The following is a 23,718-nucleotide window of genomic DNA, read 5'->3' on the forward strand; positions in this document are numbered from 1 at the left end:
CATGCATGTCTTCTAGATGTAATAGTGCATCATCGTCCCCTACCTTTTTTTTACCTTTCTTAATCTTGTTTTCTCTTCTTATTCATCATCTTCATATCCCTTACTCTAAAAGCTTATTAGGTCATGCAACCATTAACCCTAATTTTTCCCTCTAATTTTCTCGTCATTAAATGCTAATGCAGTACAACCTTAAAATATTTCCCTCCTATGCAAGTTCAATTTGAATTTCAAATTGACCTTTGGTGTATCCCGCCCAAATATTCTCCTTATGCGGTTTACCAAGGCAAATACTCTCACATCCCAATCTGATCCATATTTCTCTCTATTCTCTCTCTTCAAACTCAATCTCATTCCCCATTTTCGGTTTCTCTCTCTCTCTCTCTCTCTCTCTCTCTCTCTCTCTCTCTCTCTCTCTCAAAATCTCCACATCGTTTACTCTCTCTCTCTCTCTCCCTCCCTCTCTCTCTCTCTCTCTGAAATTCACAGTTTTTGTTCTTCATGTGCTAACAAAGTCATTCAAAACGCAAATCTCTATCGTGTAAGAGAAGATGAAAGTGAGGAAGAAGAATAAGCAAGGTAAAATATAAATTTCAAAACAGTAACCCAGGTTTCTCTCCAATCCGAAATTTCCTTCTTTCTTTTTCGCATTTTAGTCTCTGATGTTTTTGAGTTAATTCGTTTTCATACAAATCTTATTTCGGTTTGCATTTTAAGTTGCGTTTCATGGATCTGGATGTGGTTTTTCTCATTATGTAATTACATAATTGATTAAGTTTTGGCTTTTGAGAAGAAAATTTGATTTTGTTTTTGATTGTGGATGGTGAGTTTGATGGGTTATGATTGTTGGAAGAAATGGATTTACTGTTATGAATTATTGGTTGTCTGCATCCTGCTATCAAATTGGATGAATAATGATGTCAATCCTCGAAAAATGGGGTCTTTGTAACCAATTTTTAACGTCATATTGTTGTGTATTCATTTAAATTATGATTAGGGTATGTACGGTTTGGGCAATTTATCTGTTTAATTTACTGTAATCACTTTTAATTGCAAAGTTGTCCTCTGTCCATATGTGAAATGGGATCTTTTTGAAATTAAAAGTAGACACAGGAAATGAAACCACATGCTACATAGGTATATTGCTCTTATGAATGTGATGTGATCGATTTGCTCCAACTTGACTTTCATCTGGACTTGAATTTTGCAAGCACGGAATTGTCCCCCATTGGTGTTTACTTTTGATTACTGTGTCTTTCACTACCTTTTAACATAGTTGTGTATTGCATTTAGGTTCCCGTTGGCAGGGCTTACCCTTGGACGTATCATGAATGTTATTGGAGAACCTATCGATCATAAAGGCGAATTCAGTAAAACATCAGTAAAATGGGATTTTAAATTTGAAGCTATACATTTTAGAGTTTCTGTCATACGTGTCTATTCTTATCTCTTTCTTTAATTTTGATAATTTGGTGACTTACATAAGAGATTCTATAATAGGTGTGTATTTTTATCTATTCATATCCTATAACTTTGATTTTATATAGATTTAAGGTGAGTCCTTACTTATATTGTGCCTTGTGATTTGCGCCCCATTTTTTATGTTTTAAATTTTTATTGTTATTGTTTTCAACAGTGGTAATAACAACTAGATAGAATTAACTTGGTGTTTAAGCATGAGTGTGATGATTTTGAAATTGACTTGGTGCTTGAGAATGAGTGTGATTATTTTGAGAATGGGGGTGCTTGGTGCTACTTTGCTTTTGTAGCCATATTGCCAACCAATAGTGGTTTGAACGAAAATTAGTATCCAACAATGATTTGGAACTATCCTTTTGTATGATTTTTTTAAGCCACTTTTAGAACCTATATTAGATTAGTTATGTGCTCTCAACAATGCTTTCATTCGGTTATCAATTAGTGTCTTATGCTTGCATGTATCTTTCTATCTCAAGAGATCATTTTAAATTTGAAGTTTGTCTCTTAAAAAAAAATTAAGTTTGAAATGGAAAGAATATTTGGTTGAGAAACTATTACTGTATAACTTGAATTCATTGGTGAGTTTTTTAGTAGACCCATGCAAATTGAGATGGTCAATTAGTTGTTCATAATTTTTTTTCTATTATGTTTGCAGTGGCTCACGGTGACAATATAACTCACGAATGGTATACATTCTTGAATTTTTGTTTTCCGTTGATGCTTACTAAATGCAGTAAAGAAAAGCATATGAGGTGTAGTATTTTTATCCTAATATTATCATTCTCTAATTCTCAATTGTGTTGTTATCATTGTTCATTGATTTGATTCAGTTCGTTTCCATTAGGTACCTAACAAATGGTATTCTTCTCTGAGAAAGTTAAGTTGATCAAAAACAAAATGAATATTCTTTTATTTCATTGGATGCAGCTCAGGATCAGATTTTGAACACGTAAGGTAGATTCTCCTTTCTCTTTTTTACCCAATTTGATTAGTAACTAATTTGGTATGTAAAAATAGCATAAACAAATATCGGACATGGCTGCCATATCTATTTGTTTTAATCTACCATTTGTATGTGTTGTTGCATATTCCCTGCATTGGCTGCCATGGCTGCTCTGTTGATTTTACAATGCTAATTAATATGTTTTGGTTCTGATGGTAAAAGGTCCATAAGAATGATTTTTTACGCTGAGGATCAAGAAACTATTGATGCACCGATAAGTTTGAAATTTACGCTGATTTTTTTTCTTCTTCTCTGTTTGTAGTGTATTGATAATATTTATATAGAATTCTTAATCTTTAATGTGTTACAATAATGTTGGTGGGGTTGTAAGCAAGGTTGTTCCTAATGACTTGATGAAATTGAGAACTTTTCACATGAAATTTGACATTGCTATTGTAAGTTAACATTTTATAAGTTTATAATATGTGTCTATTCCGTTTTTATGGCTTTTGCAGCACGAGTATGCAAGTTCTTCTGACTGTTCCAGCATTCCAAATGGTGCTTCTACACTCTTTCTTCCCACAAAGTTTTACCAAACAAGTGTTTAAGGATTTGACAACCTCTGATGTTTTTGGCAATTTGGTAAGATATATATTTAATTGGTTTTGTGGAAGATGTCTTGCAGAAGCTGTCTTGGTTTGGTCTTTTGTCAGACTGCAGTGCCTGCTGACGAAACAGAATTAACTGTCGTGGATTACTTGGGTTGTAGTTGAAAATGTGATTTCAAATTCATCCGTGAAAAGGATATGCCGTGCACTCTTTTTGGTCAGTGGCTACAACTTTGCAATTCATGTAGGTTCGTTGAAGATGCAACAATTAGACTTGGTGTGACAGATGCTGGTAACAATAAGATCATATATCCTATGGCTCCTCTAATGTTGGTCCTCCGTACAAAACTGTGTTCACCAACCAGTACTGGTGCAACTGGGCCTATTCAAATCAAACCAGTTCAGATTGTAGTTTGAGATGTTATTTTACTTTGTTCTATCTATGTTCATTTCCCCTAAGTTTAAGCTTTAGATTTAAGTTTTGTTCTGTCTATGTTCTTGGAACTCTATTTTAGTACCAAACAATTTATATCATTTGTCTTAATTTTCCAAGATATCTTTTATTACTATCTCATTTGGTTTGATTTGAATATTTATGTCTAAAGGTATTAACAAATGTTACACTATACCAAACTAAATAAGCTTTCAAGATATCAAGTAATACTGTTTGATTTAACTTTCCAAACTTACTTGCAAGCAATTGGTTTTGATTGCTCAACCAAACTATTAACAAAAGCATGAACCTGCCAAAGTTTAAATTTTGTCCGTCACCGATCAGTTTTAATTTATAGAATTGATATAAGCATGTACTTACCGGAATGGAAATCTGAATTGATTACTATTATAAATTTGTCCAATTATAAAATAAATATGATGTTAATTTGGTATAATGTTACTTTTGAAGCACTTTTGATAAATTAATGTGTAATATAAGTTGCTCTTGGGCCATGTATTACTATAATAGGGTGTCTAATGGTGCCATTTTATTTTGTTGATTGTAATGAAACTTGTCATACCCCAATTTTTGACCAAAGCGTCCCACATTCATACGCCGTTTGACCTGGATAGTCTTTGACTTTTTAAGGAAAAATTCGGCAGAGAGGTATTTTAAAATACCTCATTTTTTTGGTTCCAATTCAGGCCCTCTTATCACTTTATTTTTATTTTTAGTCCTTTTTATTTTATCTATAGTTTTTTTAGTTTATTAATTTCCATCTTCTTTTTTGTTTTTAATTTCTATCTCTATTTTGTTTCCATTTTAGTTTTCCTATTATCTTATATTTTTTTTTTTGGTTAGTTATCATTTTATTTTTATCATTAGAGAGTGTTCAATGAGTCCAAAATCACACGTCCCGTGTCCAAAAAATTTCTTCTCAAGCACACGCCTCCATCACAGGCAAATCATACAAAGTCAGATGTTTCTTTCCAAACTCAGCACAGAAACGCGTTTCGGTCATAATCACCATTCAAGTACTCTTTATTTTCATTGAACATTTTTTCCTTTTTGGAAATTTTGTTCTGGCCTTAAAAGGAATTGAAAGGGACAGAAGAGAACACACAGAAAATTCACCAGAAAGTTCACCCTAAACCTGCAAAAAACATCACGCATAAACCTTTCCCAAAACATCAACAATCGCACAGCTACCTGCACAACTTCGAACCAAACATCACAACCGATTCCACAAACCCATCGCCAAACCCATTTAGATCAACAAACCCACGCATCCAATATCACGTCAAAACAAACCGCAACAAACATATCCTCATCGAACCAAACATATCCCACATCACAAACTGCTTCAACAATCATCACCGATCCAGAACCGATACAGCCATAAACCAAATAGCCGTTGCACATCAATCGCAGTCACACCTCAACACGAACCAGGAACCGCAAGAAACAAATCCAGATTGGATTTAATCACTCAAAAGGTAGTTTTTTTTTTCATTAGATTTAGGGCTAAATAGTTTTTTGTTGTTTGTTTTGTTTGGATATAAAAAGAAACAGGAAATGGAGAAGAAGAATTAACGGAAATGAGATAGAAGAAGGGGAATATTAATTGTTTTTTTTGTTTGAAAAAAAAAGAGAGAAAAAGAAAAGAAGGAATAGGAAAGATGAAGAACGAACGAGAGAGAGAAGGAGAAGTGAGGAGAGAGAAGAGGAAAGAAAGAAATGAAGGAATCGGATGAAGGAAGGGTTTTTATATCCCTTTCATCCAATGCGCGCTCATCCACGTACTATCATACACCCACGTTCCCCTATGCCCTTGATCTTTGATCTAATGGCCTCTTTTGCTTCATCTAATGATCAGATCTAGGCCATATGATCTTAATCAGATGGCTGTGATCTGATCTCTGAGGCCCACGCCCCTGGCACCCGTTTGAGCCCATCAACTGTTTTTTAATTACCGCACCCCTTTTTTTGTTATCCTCTGCATTGCGTTATTATTTCAATTCATGCATTTTTTTTATTTCCTTTAATGTCTTTTATTTATTGTATTTTTTCTTTCCTCATGCATTTCATTTAGACTAGGTATATTATTATTTATTTTGCATTTCATATTTATTTTCCGTTATTTACTTTTATTGCAAGACTAGCATGTAATTAGGTCAAATGTAATGCATAAATAATAAAAAATAGTGTGTGTGTGTGTGTGTGTGTGTTTTTTTTATTGCTTTATTATTATTAGGGATTTTGTGGCGGTCCAATGACACCACAAGAGTCCATGCGCATTTATTCTCTCATGCTCCGTTAGTTTATTTTTCATGCTTTAATTAATCGATCAAACATCAAAACTTTTTCATAATAAACCTTGGTTCCAAAACCAAGTGATCTTTTTCTTTTTTATTTTCTTAATCAAATTCTAAATCAATTTAATCATATTTCAAGTCTATTTTCTTTTAAATAAAAAACACAAACCGGCTTATTTGCCATTCGGCTTTTCCTTTTAAAATATTTTCAAAAACTAATAAAAAACACAAAACAAACAAAAAAACAATTTCTACCCCGAACTACGAGGTTTTGATCCCTCACGGGTACGTAGGCAGAGGACACTTGTCCTTCCAAATCAATAAAATGTAGATAATTAGGTCTTCTTTTTTTTTTAATCATTTCAAAGTTTCATTTTTAAAAAAGCAAGCAAGTTTATAGCACAAAAAGTTAAATAAAATCAAGAGGTACTCGTAGTACTACGAATATTTAGGGTGCTAATATCTTCCCTAAATATAACCAACCCCCGGGCCCCCCAATTTAAATAAAATTTTTCAAAGTCGTGAAATAAAAAGTGAGTCAAAAGCTAATCAAATAGCCTTGATCTCCGAAAAATGACGCGACAAAACTATATAAGAGTCGGAGTTTGAGCTTTTATGCGCTATGTTCTATGTTGTACCGAATCATCTTTGGTTAAGTTAATAACAATAGAGGAATATATTGCATGACAATAACAATTGAATTTTTTTTTTTTTTGTAAAGCTTATAGAAGAAATAATATTTAAATAAAAATCAATTTTTAGACGAGATTTTTCCATAAAAGTTGTTTTAAAAAATTTCATTGATATGTTCTATATTTTTTGCTTTAAAAAAATGTTCTATATTTAAAAAAAAATTGTTGCAAAAGAGTAATTTTTCTTGCATTATCAATTGTGGCGTGTTGAATATTATGTAATACTAACCTATGATTAGTATTACATAATGAATGAATCAATTGTTGCGTGTGATCGTAAATAAAAGTTTAGACAAAATTGGTATGTTAACAATAATAGAAGTTGAATCAACCGTTTTTGACAGATACTATTCATAATCCACAAAAAAACTAGGAAAAAAAACGAATTTGTAAAAAGTACGATTTTCGAACTATATAAATGTCGTCATGATATCACTAATCTAATAAATTTTTATCATTTGATAAATTCCACTACAATTTTTTATTACAATATAACTCATTGGTAACTATTTTAATCGGTAGGACCCGTGCGGCGCACGGGTCGTCAATCTAGTATTTATTAAAACTCAAACAAACCTGGGAAAACCTAGAAAAAGATCCTAGAAAAACACAAAATCATCATCTGACATCTTCAGGAATTGAGCGACTAAGCTTCAAGAATCAAGCACTATTAGAACAAAAACATTTTAATGGTTCTAAGTTTGGACAAGTGTGGGGGTGACTACAATCATTATCATGATTATACGGAAAAAATGATGATAATTTTTTTTTTGGTAAGTAAGAATAATGATTAAGCCTGTAGGAAATGATCAATACATACAGTGATTGTTGATGCACAAAGAAACATTTCTCATCCTTTCTAAAGAGCAGCAGCCACAGCGGCATCCACAGCTTGTCCCACATTCATGGATAACATACATTCCAATTTAGAGCATCATGGTCGTTTGTGGCAATTTTGAAGGAAAATAGGATATTATAACATGATCGAATTTAGGAATAAAGTATACGATTGAAACAAGTGAATTTAAGGTGTGATAACATGATATGATAGCATAATTATAGGTGATTATAATATAATATAATCATTTCATGTAGGCTCAACATGAACAAGATGAACAATGAATTTTGAGGGCTGAATTTGAAAAGCTTCTTGGTATAGTTAATAGGTATAAGAAGAACAAAGACTTCATGAAATGGCTTCCACAAATGTTGCATGAAGTGCTTATGGCATTCTTGTCCCTAGTCACGTCACCATGAAAATTGTCAATCTCAACCCTAAAAAATTCATTCCCTTCTTGTTCATTTTGAGCCTAGATGTGAAATAATTATGTTATGTTATGATCACCTATAATAGTGAAAAAAATATAACCTTATGATCGAATTATGAAAAACATACTAGAAGAACATATAGATATGTAATTTTTTATATGCAAATTCAAAGAACAATTGTTGTGATGGAGAAGGGAGGAACATTTAGTGTTAGGTGTTATTGCACCGAATAGTATTGCTTTGAATATATAGATGTAGGCTCATGCTAATGGCTTGTCTATGCATTTATTAGGTCATGGTTTCATTTAGGTTTTCATTCATTTCCCAACCCTAGTCAACAAACTCATTTTCTTTCAAGGTAACAAATTTTTTTTTTGGTTACAGAAAGTTTAGGTGGGTTCGGCTCCGGTCACCACCGGGGTCGGGGCACGCCTCCGGCACAAAGGGCACTTATAGAGGTACTTACAGATCAAACACCAACACTCGCCCTCACATCGACAGAGGGAATCGAACACACAACCATCCGCAAGGAAGTGACCCGTTCCTTACCAACCGAGCCAACATGTGTTGGTTCAAGGTAACAATTTAATAACGCGTATAGTTAATTTTCCTTTTTTTGTTGTGAAAAAAACAACATAATTATTTTTCCTTATTTTTGGTGTGAACAAAACAATATAATTATTTTTCCTTATTTTTGGTGTGAACAAAACAATATAATTATTTTTTCTTATTTTTGGTGTGAACAAAACAATATAACTATTTTTCCTTAATTAATACTATAGTCTAATCTTTATCTTTGACTATTTCTATAGGGTGTGGTTATCATGCATAAGCATGCATTAGTCCAGCCCATTATTCACCTAGCCCAACGAATTACTTCCTACACCTCAAAGAAAGACAGTGAAGAAAGCAAACAAACCAAAACAGAGCTTCACGCACGTTTTCTCTTTCACTACACTAAACACTATTCACCTAATATACCTTCCTATCAGAGCAATGATGAAAAGAAAAGGCTTAATTGCACATTTAGCCCCTATCTTTCCAAAAGTTGCGATTATGCCCCCTAACTAATTTAAATACAAAACAGCCCCCTATGTTTTGATTCTTTTGTAGTTTTGGCCCCCTGGACCATTTTTGACTTAGTCGTTGATGACGTGGCGCCAAACCCCTTATGTTTGGTGCCACATATATATTTATTTATTTATTTATTTTTTAAATCTTGCAGGCTTTTTTGGCTTTTTTATTTCCAATTTTGTTTCCTTCTTCTCTCTCTTTCACTCTCTCTCCCGCGATTCCCTTTTGTCGGGCTTCTTGCATTTTGTTTCAATTTCAATGTACCAATAGAGATGAAAGGAACTTCCATGAAATTTTTTGTTGAGGAATTGAATCATAATCTTTTATAATCTTAAATTTATTATACACCACCATGGTAAATTTACTTTTTCAATTAACACAAAAACAAGATAATGATTAAAGGTAGATTTTCCCTTCACCGTTGCTTAAGAGCTTCTTCATTAATGGTGACCTTTGTTTTTTTTTTTTAATTAGATGGCTCTAAATGTCTGGTGAAAAAGTAAGACAAGAAATAAACTACTCTCTTCTAACCAAAATATAACTCCAACATTAAGAAACTAAAATACCAAACTCGACTCCATCCAACTTATTTTTTAATCATCGGATTCTTCTTTCTCCTCCACTTTCTCCTCTTTTTTGCCTCGGCCTGCGGGAGCAGCACCGCCACTCGGATCCGAGGATGTCCTTGATGGTTTTGTTGGAGGGAGTGTTGTCGCCACCAAGAACAACAAGCAAATAGGCAAAGAACAACCTTCATCTTTACGCCGACGCGCGCCGATGGAGAGAAGAAAAAGGAAGAAGAACAAGGGGAAGCGTGAATGGTCCGATGAGAGAAGTGGATTTGATGGTTACAAGCTTGGGCTGATTGAGTTTGGAAGAATTTGGATCTAGCAATTTTGGGTTTTGAGAAGAGGTGTTGGTGATGGTGAGACCGTAGTCTTGTACTCTTGAATCCAAATTTTGTTTATTTTCATTGTTGAATTGAATGAGAGGCTGAATGAAGTGAGGGAAATGGATGCATATTGAGGTTTTTTTTTTTTGTGTGTTCATGAAGATGATCCCTAATTTTTTGCCGGAAAAAATAGAGGAGGAGGACGAAAGGGGTATAATAGTAATTTCGTATGTCTCTCGTTCTAATAAGGGCAAAAAGGTCCGTTCAAGTTAAATAAATCACCGGATTGTGATTACGATTTAAAAATAAATAAATAAATAAATAAATATCCATGTGGCACCAAACATAAGGGGTTTGGGTGCCACGTCATCAACGACTAAGCCAAAAATGGTCCAGGGGACCAAAACTACCAAAGAATCAAAACATAGAAGGCTGTTTTGTATTTAAATTAGTTAGGGCCGTAACCGCAACTTTTAAAAAGATAGAGGGCCAAAATTGCAATTAAGCCAAAAGAAAAATAGCACTTTGTAATTTTAAGATGTCATAAGCTCCCGTGTACCTTCACATTCTACTACCTATCACATGAAACAACATTGTACGGCGAAATTCCTCTATCATACTCGTCCGCATTCTTCTTTACCCATCATTTTCTTTTTCCGAGTTGACTCGGTCACCTGCCGCCGAGTTGACTCGGTTGGTGTTGTTGTGGTACAATATATGTTGCAAACTCAAGTGTTACAAACTCAATACCGATGAAAGTCCTTCAGGTTGCTACTCGGTATGGGATTCGAAGTATTCCAACTGTCATTTTCTTCAAGAACGGAGAAAAGAAAGATACGGTTATTGGTGCCGTACCCAAAGCAACATTGACCTCAAATATAGAGAAATTCTGTGAGATGGCGGACAAGGAAGGCTTCACTGGAAGTAAAGTTATTTTTCCCATTAGCGACATATCATAAAGCCAATTATCTCAAGTTTGGATGATTTGCTTTCTTAAATAATCGTTTATGGTGTTGTATAGTTATGGAATGCTTCCATATTGTGGTTTTAGATAATTACGGTAAAGTTTTTTGAATAATGATTAAGATGTTATACATTGAAATTATTACCGAAACCATAAATATGGTTTAATGATTTTGATAGTCATGTATGTGAAACCAAGATAATTGTGTAATGGTTTTTAATGAAATTATTATTGTTAGAAGGTTTTGAATAATGATTAAGATGTTATACACCGAAATTATTACCGAAACCATAATTATGATTTAATGGTTTTGATAGTCTTCTATGCGAAACCAAAATAATTATCTAATGGTTTTGCTATGGGTATAGTTTCGTGAGTTGTACTCCAAAACCATTAGATGTAGTTAATGGTTTTGAATTTTCTTTCTCATCCTTCTCTTTGTCTCTTAAAAGACGGCTCAACTCTAAACAAGTAACATCATCATCAGACAAGACAACAACAACAACCTCTTCTTCGTTAAAATTCATGTTTCAATTATTTACTTGTAAGATACCCTCATCTCTTTTTTTCTTTTTTTCCATTTTTGTTTTTGCCCCTTTTGTTTTTTAAACCCATCACGTGCAAAAAAAATATTAAAATTTGAATCTTTAACTTTCCTTGTTGATAGATCACTGAATCTTGCTACTTTTGATCTCAACTCAATTCCAATTTGGTTTTTAGGTTTGTTAATGCTCGTGCATCTTTGTGGGCCAGTATGAACTAGTCCAAGTTATTCTCATCACATGATTCTCATCACATGATGTCATCAATTGTAGTAGGTTTAGCAAATTAGGGGTGGGAAATTATAAAGGGTGTTATTCATTTGTAGTGAATTTTGTAATCATGGTGGTGATTTTGTTTTTTTTAGATTGGATTGATGAGGTGATTGATCGTTTGGTGATTAAAAAGGGAACCTTTACATAAGCAAATGATGTCGAGGAAACGATGGCGGAGCCAGGAATTTCATAGAGCCTGGGCGAAAAATATATGCAAAAAATTTTAAAAAAGAGGTTCGTGTAACGATCAAGAATATCATAAACAGCATTCTTTAGTGCCTCGGAAGTAGTATCTTTGACATGATATAATGCAAGAAATCGTTCCACAACTTCCCCTTTGTCGTTCAAGAACCTAGAAAATATTTGATGGATATAAATATGGATTTAAAAAGTGTAACAAGTAGCTTTCAAAGAATAAAAACACGTGTAGAACAGTAGCTTTCAAGTTTCAAAAAGTCTAGAACAATAGCTTTTTTATCATTATGGATATGGATTTAAAAAGTCTAACGGTAGCTTTCGAAGAAACCAAACAATGTAGAAATTGGAAAATACAACTACCGACCTCAACATCACCGCTCTTTGACGGATATATCACGTGACTCATCAATAAGCACAGAGAATTGTTTATCACCAATTCTCAATCCTTGTTCTATCTACCAAAGGCCGTATAATTCATCAACAATTTTTCCAGAATTTGGAGCCATACTTCTCTATTTGTCCATCCTCAATACTAATGTATGTGTGTAACCTAGCCGTGTTTCGATAAACAACTTAACTAAGAGCTTCTCCTATAAGTGCTTATGTATAAGCTAATTCAATAACAAAAGATAAAATAAAGTCAAACTATTTTCATATAAACTAGAACTTGTTTTCATAAGCTATCCAAATTTGGTGCTTCAAAATTTTATAACATCAAATTAGTCTTCCAAATTCAAAGATTTGAAGTCACATAAAAAATGGTCAAAGTTGATCTCAAAGAAAGCTTAATGGAAGAACCATTTTAGTCCCACTTCAAATATTGGAAAAACTAATAATCTTCATGAATCTTTAGACAACAAATTAATGCTAATAATCTTTATTTTCGGCAATCACGGCATAATAAACTATATAAACGAGAAAATCCACAACTACAAACAATAATAATAATAAATAGCAATAATAATGTTTCAAAAAAATTAGCAATAATACTAATAACAACAACAACTAAATGCAAAATAAACCAAAAAAAAAAAAAAGAAACAGAACTTAATATTATATATTTGAGAAAAAAACAAATAAGTAGGTAGATCCAAAAGCATAGAAGAAAAAAGAGAGAGAAAATGAAGAACCTTTTTTAGCTTGAAGAAGATGGCGACCGGTAAGTGTCTCGGCATCAAAAATAGCATCCGCAATAACAAAAAACAAAACCCAGATATATAAAAATTTGAACTTTTTCAATATTAGTTACAAATTCAAGAAAATTGAATATAAAAAAGTTGTGAAGTGAAGAAGGAAAAGAGAGTTACTAGGAAAAAAATTGGATGAAAAGATGAAACAGAAACAACCATGATGAGAAGAAGTGAAGAACAAAGCAAGAAGCTTTGTTGATTCATAGAACAAGCCCCGATTTGCCCAATTTGAACAAAGCAAGAAGCTTTGTCACGCGTGGTGTGTGTTTGCCCAATTTGCCCAATTTTTTTTTTTTAAGTGTGTAAATGGGCCTATAGGTTGGGCCTAATGTGAGGAAACTACGGATCGAGCCCGGGCGACCGCGCCGGGGTCGCCGGGCGCTAAATCCGCCCCTGCGAGGAAATGAAGTTTGGATTTGAGGTGAAATGGGTTGTGTAATTAGTCGAGAAGTGGAATCGGGTATTGTGTCCGAGGTGAAGGAAGAGAAGAATTCAAGAGCCGAGTTGAGCAAGAGGGTTGAAGAAGTGTTGACGAGTAAAGCCGAGGGAAGTGTGGTAGAGGTTCAGTAGTGACGGTGATGCGCGCATTCGTGAAGGGGAAAGAGAAAGAGATGTGTTATCAAATTTGATGGTTGTGATTAACCTATGCATGGTGCATAAGTTATGGCTTATGCACCATAACTTTTGCCATTTCTATATATGCTTTGAGGATAATAACAAGTTGAACCTCCTTTCATGAGAATAAATATAACAGATTTTTTAAATATAAGAAGAGATTTTAGTCAAGTTTTAGAACAAAAATTAAATCTATTTTATATAATTACCCTAATTTAATAATGTTTTTTGAAGGGCTAATTAGTAATAATGTTGGCGACTTTTAGAAAGGCAGGTTTTAAAAAATAAAAATCTTGATCTTTTTTGTTACACCTAGAAGTTTTTTTTTTTGGATAATAGAAAGATTTGTTTTAAAAATATATAGAAGAAAGATTTGTGTTAAAAATATAACGAAGAAAGATTTGTTTTAAAAATATATCGAATCTTATTTCCTTAAAAATAGGGTATTTTATACTATATATAGGTTAAAAGCCATTAGGGTTGCAGTGAAAAACATATCTAATACTTTTACTCATTGAGTTTTTGTTCCTTTGTTTTCGATCCACTGCTTTTGTTTCGAAGGAGTCTTGCTATTATGATGAGAAGGGATGAAGTATCTGCGAGAAAGAAGCCATCATCATCACTGCTTTTGTTTCAAGGGAATCCTGTTAAGATGAAGAGAAAGGATCAAACACCTTTGGTTGATCTTTGTGTCGAGAAAGCTATTGATAATGTAAAATACCTTGGAGATGTTAGTCATGTTGATCATCGTATGCTTGAGAGAATCTTGCCTCACTGCACACTTGACCAGTTGATGCATATTGAGAAGTCCACTCAAGGGATGGATGTGAGCCCTTTAACAGATAAATTGTGGAAAAAGTTCTTTGAAAAGCAGTTTGGTATAAATTGCACTAATGAAGTAGTTAAGAAGATGAAAGAAAAGAGAGTTTCATTCACTTGGTTGCAGCTGTATGAGGCTAAGGTCAAAAAGTGGCTCAGGCTGAGAATGAAGCAGTTGATCGACTCGCGCAACGCTACAAGGAAGAAGATGCAAGAAAACAAAGCAGGAAAATCAAAACATGCACCAAACTTCCACCCAGTAAAAGAAGATTTTGTGGAGATAATGGATCCGGATAAAAATTGTCAGTGAAGAGCAGCAACATAATGAAGAAGTCAAAGAAGGATTTTCTTAATAGTTTTGAGGTCAAAAATATCACAGCAATGAAAAGGAGAGGAATTGGTTCAACTTCCATATATCTCACTTTTTAAGAAGGAAATTTTAGGGTCGAGCAATGAAGATAACAATGCTATGTATCATTATTTGCGTTTAGATAACAATGCCATAGTTTCATTGTAACTCTTACTTTGATAAGTGTATTCTATTGAAACTCTTTGTCTCGTTATTATTGTTTCAATGAATCCTGTATCATATTCCCAAAGTAACCCACAAATCAGCAAGAACAATAAACAGCTCGAATGTTATTTGAAAATTCATAATTAATAATTATTCAAGAACTTTAGGTTGGCATTGATTTCACAAAAAGCACTGAATGGACAAGTTTCGTCACTTTATCTTCATGGTTGAATTTCTTATGGCATGTTGTGATACACAACATATGTCATTCACTTTGAAAATCAATGAATAGGTCAACCAGGTTTAAATCACATGGAAATATACTATACTTATTGACTTTTTAATTGGCATATTCAAATCTTACTATTATGCAGAAATGTGAATACTTTTACTTTTAGTTTCTGTGTAGAATTGTGAATAATTGTGTTACTGTATAAATATATGAGCACTTTGTTTCTGATCATTGTTATGTGATGTAGTATTTTTACAACAATCAAAAGTAAGTATTCTTGTGTGTATCGTCTCCACAGGGGACTAGCGCGATATTCTAGACATTCAACAATCAATATTGTTCTAAGTGTATGAATTTAAAATGTGTGTTTGTGTAAAACTATATAAACTATTTGACATAAAATAAATAGAGAAGAGATATGACTATTTCGCTTGGGGTCGAGACACTCAACCATGCCTAACAACCGTAATCTCTCGATCAATTAACGGACTCTAGCTTTATAACCAATATTATCACAATCATTTCTACAATATCCTTCGTGTCCAAAGCGATATCGTTATTTCTAAGTTATCGTTTAAACATTCGTGTCCAAATCCCTTAAAAGATAACAAAGTCGATCGGATAACTTAATCGACCGTGTCCAGCTCGACTAAATGTCCGAAAGCATTAAGTTCTTGATCTAAAAGTGATTATCAAAGATTTACAAACCTGTCAAGAGTGATATAACTTGAGATAGATTGTTATTCTAGTTCTAGATTCAAGAGTTCGTGTCCAAATCATCTTGAATCTCTTTGAAAGCATTAAAAGCAAGAATAACAACAATATTGAATCATTAAGCTAGAACCTTATACATTAAAAGATCAAAAGATTACATAATAGCTTGTTTGGTTACCTCAATACTACAAGAGTATATGATAGTTACACATAGACATGTAAACTATGCAAGAGATGAAGGAAAGATGAAGATTCCATGTCAAGATCTTTCGTGTCCAAAGCGATCTTGAGTTGAATCTACTCCAAAACCACTTGCTTTGTGTTTCTCTCTTGAAATTGCATCTCTAAGAACCCAAAAATACCCAAAAAATGGTGCTGCCTTCCAGGGGCGGATCCGGACATTTACTATACGTGGGGCTAAAATTTTGAAGAAACAATAATGCAAATTATATTAAAAATAAGAAGAGTTTTTTTTTCTAATTTGCACATGTTAAAAAATTTAAAATGGTAGGTTTGTCTTGTAACTTGTGTATTTTATATTAAATATATAACTTTTTAATAAACAATTGGTGTTTTTCAATGAAAAGTTACTTCCTTTGCGCATACGGTGCATCCATATCGTGCACATAAATATCATGCTTATTGCAAATTTTAATAACTTTAGATATAAGTTCTTCTCATTCCTCATTCCTCATTTCTTATAATTATTTTTTGATATCATTAACAAGTGACAAAACATTCAAAAGATCATATTTTTAACATGTGTATTATTTATTAAAAGAAAATGAAAATTTCATGTGGAGCTTTAGCTCCACATTGCTCTCAAATGCATCCGCCCCTGCTGCCTTCTCTTGTGCGCAGCTCCTTATTGTGATAAAACGTGAATCCTCTGGTGTGGCTCTCTCTAAAACGTGATTTCCCTTTCTGTATGTACAGTGCCAACCAATTCAATTTTCCTTTGGTGTGTGCGGCTCTTTTCTTTGTTTCTTTCGGGTCAACCTAAATCCACTTGGGTCAAAAGCCCAATTTATAAATTCTAGCACATTGTGGCATCATTTTCTTTTCTTGTTTTTCTTCTAATTGCCAAGCCTGCTGCACGTGTGGTTCATATAGTAATAACTAAGACATTATGTTGTCAAGTATGCCTCACACCTTTGTTATCTAATCTAGCCATTAGTCATAGTAATAATAGGCACTAGTACACTACTTGACTTAATAAATAACAAACAATAATTAATTTAAAATGACTCTAAATTAAATGCTAAACTAATAAAAGTAGACTAAAACTTAATTAAAAAGACTCTAAAAATGTGATATGACGGACTGTCATCACAACCCCAAACTTGAATCATTCCTTGTCCTCAAGGAATTTACTTGTAACATTGACAATTGACAGTAAAATAACAATTACCTAATCAAGCGGTAGTAACCAAAAGTTCATCTCCGACTAGCCATATGATGAGCCAGTTTGACTTGCTTGCATCCACCATTCATAACTCCTCACAACAATTTGATAAGGGTTCACACGGTCGACGTGCAGGTCTACATATTGTCATACGCTTGAAAAGTTTCTAAATGTCAATCAAAATCAATGTCATTACACACTTTGAGGTCTTTAAGGGTTAAAATGGGGCTTAGGTAAAGGTGGGATAATATTTGGATAAGTAGGCTACACAAAATTTGAGTTAGGGACTCCTACGAAAATTAAAGCAAAGATTCAATCCCTCATTCACCCTTTGAAACAACAATTGTAAAGGTACTAGAGATTATTTGTAACTATCGGGACAATCAAGTTTGAAATTACTCAAATTTTTCATTGTTTGTCCCCTTCTTCTTTTCATTCTATTTTGCTATTTTTTTTTCTTCCATTTTTGTGTATATTTTTCATGCTTTGTTCTTTGTTCTCTAGTACCCCACCCCAAACTTACTTGGTTGCAAATTCCAAAAGCAACCCCAAACTTATTGTTTAGCAACACCCTACTTAGCCTAACTCAAATATAACATTTTGGGTTAAATCCTAAAAGTCTCTATTCTAAATATGTAGTTTGTCACCGAATAAAAAGATCTAAACCTACCGGCTCAATTTGGCATTCAAAAAGGATAATTTCAAATTAAATAAGGGTAGACTTCAAAGGCTCACATGACCAAGCACTTTCGCCTCGGTGTGTAAATGACAAAGACCAATCAACAATAAAGAAACAATGCAAGTTCTAGAAACGTAGTTGCACGGAACACTCTATATAAGTAAATTGAAAAATAAAATTTGGCTATGAACCTTACAATGTTAGATTTACGGGAGTTGTGATTACCTATCACAAATGCCGTACACTTCGCCTTTGAATTTCAAGTCACTACCTCCTTATGAACTTTTGAAATACCGCTTGATTACACAATTGTTACTAAACCGAAAAAAGTCAATAAACAAGCAAATTCATCAATAATAAACAAGTTTAGATTCAATTACATAACAGGGGGTACACCGAGTTATCCAAATAAATAACACAACACTTAAAAGTTCAACTGACACAACCGAAAAATACGAGTTATTGAAAAAAACTGATGTGGACTTTGATTTTTTTTTTCGTCCATCTTTTCACACACTTTTTTTCGAATAGAAATACCTTCTTTCCCTTTTCTTCGCATAATTCTTCCTTGCTAAGTAACCATTCATTTTTCTATGCAACCATCATCACTTCTTCAATCCGAAACGGATATAACTAACAAGAAATTTTTCTTTGAATTCCAAAGAGGAGTTAGTGCAAACAACTATACAATAACGAAAAATATTTACAAATTATATACAAATGCTCAAAACAATACAAATTGTCGTGATGATTAAAATATCTAAACGCCGAGTCCCCGGCAACGGCGCCATTTTGATGTAGTATTTTTACAACAATCAAAAGTAAGTATTCTTGTGTGTATCGTCTCCACAGGGACTAGCGCGATATTCTAGACATTCAACAATCAATATTGTTCTAAGTGTATGAATTTAAAATGTGTGTTTGTGTAAAACTATATAAACTATTTGACATAAAATAAATAGAGAAGAGATATGACTATTTCGCTTGGGGTCGAGACACTCAACCATGCCTAACAACCGTAATCTCTCGATCAATTAACGAGACTCTAGCTTTATAACCAATATTATCACAATCATTTCTACAATATCCTTCGTGTCCAAAGCGATATCGTTATTTCTAAGTTATCGTTTAAACATTCGTGTCCAAATACCTTAAAAGATAACAAAGTCGATCGGATAACTTAATCGACCGTGTCCAAACGACTAAATGTCCGAAAGCATTAAGTTCTTGATCTAAAAGTGATTATCAAAGATTTACAAACTTGTCAAGATTGATATAACTTGAGATAGATTGTTATTCTAGTTCTAGATTCAAGAGTTCGTGTCCAAATCATCTTGAATCTCTTTGAAAGCATTAAAAGCAAGAATAACAACAATATTGAATCATTAAGCTAGAACTTTATACATTAAAAGATCAAAAGATTACATAATAGCTTGTTTGGTTACCTCAATACTACAAGAGTAGATGATAGCTACACATAAACATGTAAACTATGCAAGAGATGAAGGAAAGATGAAGATTCAATGTCAAGATCCTTCGTGTCCAAAGCGATCTTGAGTTGAATCTACTTCAAAACCACTTGCTTTGTGTTTCTCTCTTGAAATTGCATCTCTAAGAACCCAAAAAATACCCAAAAAATGGTGCTGCCTTCTCTTGTGCGCAGCTCCTTATTGTGATAAAACGTGAATCCTCTGGTGTGGCTCTCTCTAAAACGTGATTTCCCTTTCTGTATGTACAGTGCCAACCAATTCAATTTTCCTTTGGTGTGTGCGGCTCTTTTCTTTGTTTCTTTCGGGTCAACCTAAATCCACTTGGGTCAAAAGCCCAATTTATAAATTCTAGCACATTGTGGCATCATTTTCTTTTCTTGTTTTTCTTCTCATTGCCAAGCCTGCTGCACGTGTGGTTCATATAGTAATAACTAAGACATTATGTTGTCAAGTATGCCTCACACCTTTGTTATCTAATCTAGCCATTAGTCATAGTAATAATAGGCACTAGTACACTACTTGACTTAATAAATAACAAACAATAATTAATTTAAAATGACTCTAAATTAAATGCTAAACTAATAAAAGTAGACTAAAACTTAATTAAAAAGACTCTAAAAATGTGATATGACGGACTGTCATCATTATGTTAGTTTCTCTAAGGACCAGACTGATAAAATCATGAAACTGCTTTAAATTTAGTGTCCGGCCTTTAAATTTTATAAATGCTGGCATTGACAATAACATACGGTTATAAATTGAATCTGTATCAGCACGGTTAATAATGTCCTTTGCATTTACAGTCAAGCAGCACATGAGTTTTTTATGCATCAATCTGCAAATTGCATTGTGGCTATAGATTTTTGAGTTAAAATCTCTATGAATACAAAGCATAATAAATATCAATATATACGTGGGACAAAAAACTCATTAATAGTGAGTGGCTCACCTCTTTATTACTAGCATGTGAAGAAAGAACAATTTTCAAGAGTGCTAGGAAAGTCACATCACATAATGCAATTCTTTTGTATAGACAGCACATTAGGCAATTCTTTTATAAATAGAGTCATGTTAGTGTTTTCAATTAGCTGCAATCATAATAATAGGATTCAAATCCAGTAATTACATATTTATATGTGAATGGAGTACTTTGTATCAATATGATCAATGACCTTTTAATTAATAATATCAATAACAGTTTTTGCTAAAGTTTTATACATTTTGGATCATACTGATTAATGACGGAGCTCGATTCAGTTTCAACATAGTCTGCTTTTTTCTTTCTGACTCGACATTTGAAAGATTGTAGAATACTGGCCAATGATGATAAGTTGCCGAGAGCAATCGAGTTGAATCAAGTCTAACTAGGAAAACAACGGTCAAACATAAGCAAACGACATTTTTCTTTCAGTTAAAGACGAATCGATTGATAGAATTTGAGCGAAAATTCTAGCTCAAACAATCTTTTGGCACAATTTACTTACCTTTGAACTGAACTCTGAATTATCAGCAAATTCTGTTGAGTAGTTTCCACAACATTATTCCACACTTTGTTGTTTCTCCGCTTCCATATACTCCATAAGGTGATTGCAAAAATTTGAGTTTAAGAAATATCTAGTTGTTAAAGTAACTGGAAAATCATGTCGGCACATGAAACATCAGTGGACCAGATTTTTTGAATTGAAAACCAAATACCCAGCCGTTACCAGCAATCGACACTCTTGCTACATTTAAAAAATAGATGTTTGCCATCTTCATCATAATTATCACGATGTTGTTTGTTTTGATTTCCCGCAATTTGTGCCATGTTTTATTTTATTTTTCATCTTAACGCGGTGTTTATTTGATCCAAGTTGAAATATTAGCTTTGATCTAATGTAGATCCAATTAATAACTTCGACGTAATCAATGTTACAGATTTGGAAGTATGAATATTTCGAACACTTGAATATGGTCGTATTTGCAAACTTATGTACTTCGTCATTTTATGTTATTAACACGGATAATGTGAGTAAGGCTAGAGTAAGGCTAAGATAGATATTTGGTCCTTTAACTATTATATGATTTTCATTTCATAATTAATTGTTACGTGTAGGTCCCTTGACTGCGCATTAGGTAGTTCAATTGGTCCATTCTCGTTAACTTTTAACTCCAATGTCTAAGGTGGACCATCTAAAATGTTGGTTCACCAAAGACCTCATTAAGTTCTTTAATTTTAATCGTTTGATATTTTTTCTTCAAAAATAAAACTTTTAGATCATGCATGTCTACTAGATCTAATAGTGCATCATCGCCTTTCTTAATCTTGTTTTCTCTTCTTATTCATCATCTTCATACATTTATTAAAACTCAAACTAACCTGGGAAAACCTATAAAAAGATCCTAGAAAAACACAAAATCATCATCTGACATCTTCAGGAATTGAGCGACTAAGCTTCAAGAATCAAGCACTATTAGATCTTTTATGAGTTTTTTCTTGGTTTGTTTGACTTTTTAAAATTTGATCTAGTCGGTTCTGTTCTCCACCTCATACCAAGAATCATTTATATAGCTTATTACATTGTACGGTATGATATGTAATTAAAATTGAATTAATGTATGAAGATATCTCCTACTCCCTCTCAGGAGATCATTAAATAGAAAATGACTAAACTAATTTCTTAAACTCTTCTTAGTATGTAAGGGACAAAATATGACTCTTAATTGCATGTAATTTATGAGTTTGAGTTTCTTCCATTTATCTACTATTTAAGGTGCATTTGATCTTGTAAATAAGGGACTTGATATGACAATTTCAGCTGTATATGTTTGATTGTAGTAATTGAAATGTCCTAAAACCATTTTTCATTAAGTTAAATCAACACTCCGAAGTTGTTTTGAACCATTAAACCACTACAAGAATATGACTAACCATTCAAATATTATGAGAAGTTTCATCATCCACAATTACTTTTAGTAATAAATCAAATAGTGTGTCAATTGTTTCCATAAAATATGATATCATGTGATCATGTTCTAAAGTTCAACAAAATTGGTTCTATGTTTTAAAACATTCTAATGGTTCTAAGTTTGGACAAGTGTGGTGCAGGGGACGGATCCGGACTTTAGGTACATGTGGAACTAAAATTTTAAATAAATAATAATACAAACTATTTTTTGAAGCAATTGACAATATATGTTAATATAAACACTCATGCTTCTCAAATTGTATTTTTTTTGAATGTTGGCAGGTGAATTTGGAGCTAGGTGAGCAGATTTTGATGCCATTATTGTTTCAAGACCCTTCGGTCAATATATGTATTGGAAGTCAATCTAATGACATTGTAAATGCATTATGTTATATTCTTCGGTGTGAAAGGCATACATTTAGTATTACTAAGTGCCTTATTGAGATAATGTATTTCTAAGGTACCCTATTAAAAACCGTGTATCCAATCCTACGGCGGAGTCAACGTAATTTTTCAAACTCACATTAACTCAATTGTATTGTTTTGTAAAAGAATTTGTGGGTATTTTATATCTATTCAAGTTATGTTTTAAACAAATTTTTTTACGCAAATGTATGCGGGATGTACGGGAGGTTGAAGACTCATGCAACAATACCTTTGTGATTGACACACCAACCTGAAGACAAGTCTTAAGAGGTCCTCTCGATAGCATTAACTATGTGGCCGTTGAACATGGTGAAGCTGGTCGGGCATCGGTTACAAAACCTAACGGGGTTGTTCGTGTCAAGATTGAGCCTACCGACACTAAAGCCGTTTAACTTGCTCAAATGCCGGAACTATCTCGCTTTGTTATCGAATTTCTTCAATCTCCATGAATCGGACATTTAGGATTCGGTGTTTTTCCTTTCGTAACAGGGTCGATGTCATGGAAATTGTTTAATATGGTACATTAAAAACGTTTGTGGCAATTTATTTTATGAGTTGAATTATACTATTTTTTCGATTCAAGGTAAGTATTTACTTTCATATTTGCGTTATATTTGTTCTTTTGTATGACCCGTGCGTTAGCACGGGTCGATGGTCTAGTTATAATATAATATAATCATTTCATGTAGGCTCAACATGAACAAGATGATCTATGAATTTTGAGGGCTGAATTTGAAAAGCTTCGTGGTGACGTTAATAGGTATAAGAAGAACAAAGACTTCATGAAATGGCTTCCACAAATGTTGCATGAAGTGCTTATGGCATTCTTGTCCCTATTCACGTCACCATGAAAATTTTCAATCTCAACCCTAAAAAATTCATTCCCTTCTTGTTCATTTTGAGCCTAGATGTGAAATAATTATGTTATGTTATGATCACCTATAATAATGAAAAGAAAAATATAACCTTATGATCGAATTATGAAAAACATACTAGAAGAACCA

General features: G+C 33.1%; 2 long non-coding RNA genes and 1 pseudogene across 5 annotated transcripts; 2 read left to right on the top strand and 1 right to left on the bottom strand.

Moving 5' to 3' along the window:
- Positions 1–259: 259 nt before the first annotated feature.
- LOC146896710 (uncharacterized) lies at positions 260–3,596 on the top strand. 4 transcript variants are annotated; one of them, XR_015022548.1, is made up of 6 exons: positions 260–576; positions 1,291–1,551; positions 2,132–2,228; positions 2,321–2,425; positions 2,935–2,977; positions 3,105–3,596. It is a non-coding gene; the product is annotated as an uncharacterized LOC146896710 (long non-coding RNA). The 4 variants fall into 4 exon arrangements; XR_015022550.1 differs by lacking the exons at positions 1,291–1,551; positions 3,105–3,596 and having other exon boundaries at positions 437–576; positions 2,321–2,430; positions 2,935–3,072; XR_015022551.1 differs by lacking the exons at positions 260–576; positions 3,105–3,596 and having other exon boundaries at positions 1,359–1,497; positions 2,321–2,430; positions 2,935–3,072.
- A 10,257-nt stretch (positions 3,597–13,853) lies between these two features.
- On the top strand, positions 13,854–14,890 carry LOC146896711 (uncharacterized; annotated as a pseudogene).
- Positions 14,891–16,460: 1,570 nt separating this feature from the next.
- Positions 16,461–19,601, bottom strand: LOC146896712 (uncharacterized). The gene is made up of 2 exons (XR_015022377.1): positions 18,388–19,601; positions 16,461–16,858 (listed from the first exon to the last, which is right to left on the bottom strand). It is a non-coding gene; the product is annotated as an uncharacterized LOC146896712 (long non-coding RNA).
- Positions 19,602–23,718: the final 4,117 nt, after the last annotated feature.

The sequence above is a fragment of the Medicago sativa genome, chromosome 8 (genome assembly GCF_051527215.1).
Source record: "Medicago sativa cultivar Bolivia chromosome 8, Bolivia_mono, whole genome shotgun sequence".
Classification (NCBI taxonomy): Eukaryota; Viridiplantae; Streptophyta; class Magnoliopsida; order Fabales; family Fabaceae; genus Medicago; species Medicago sativa.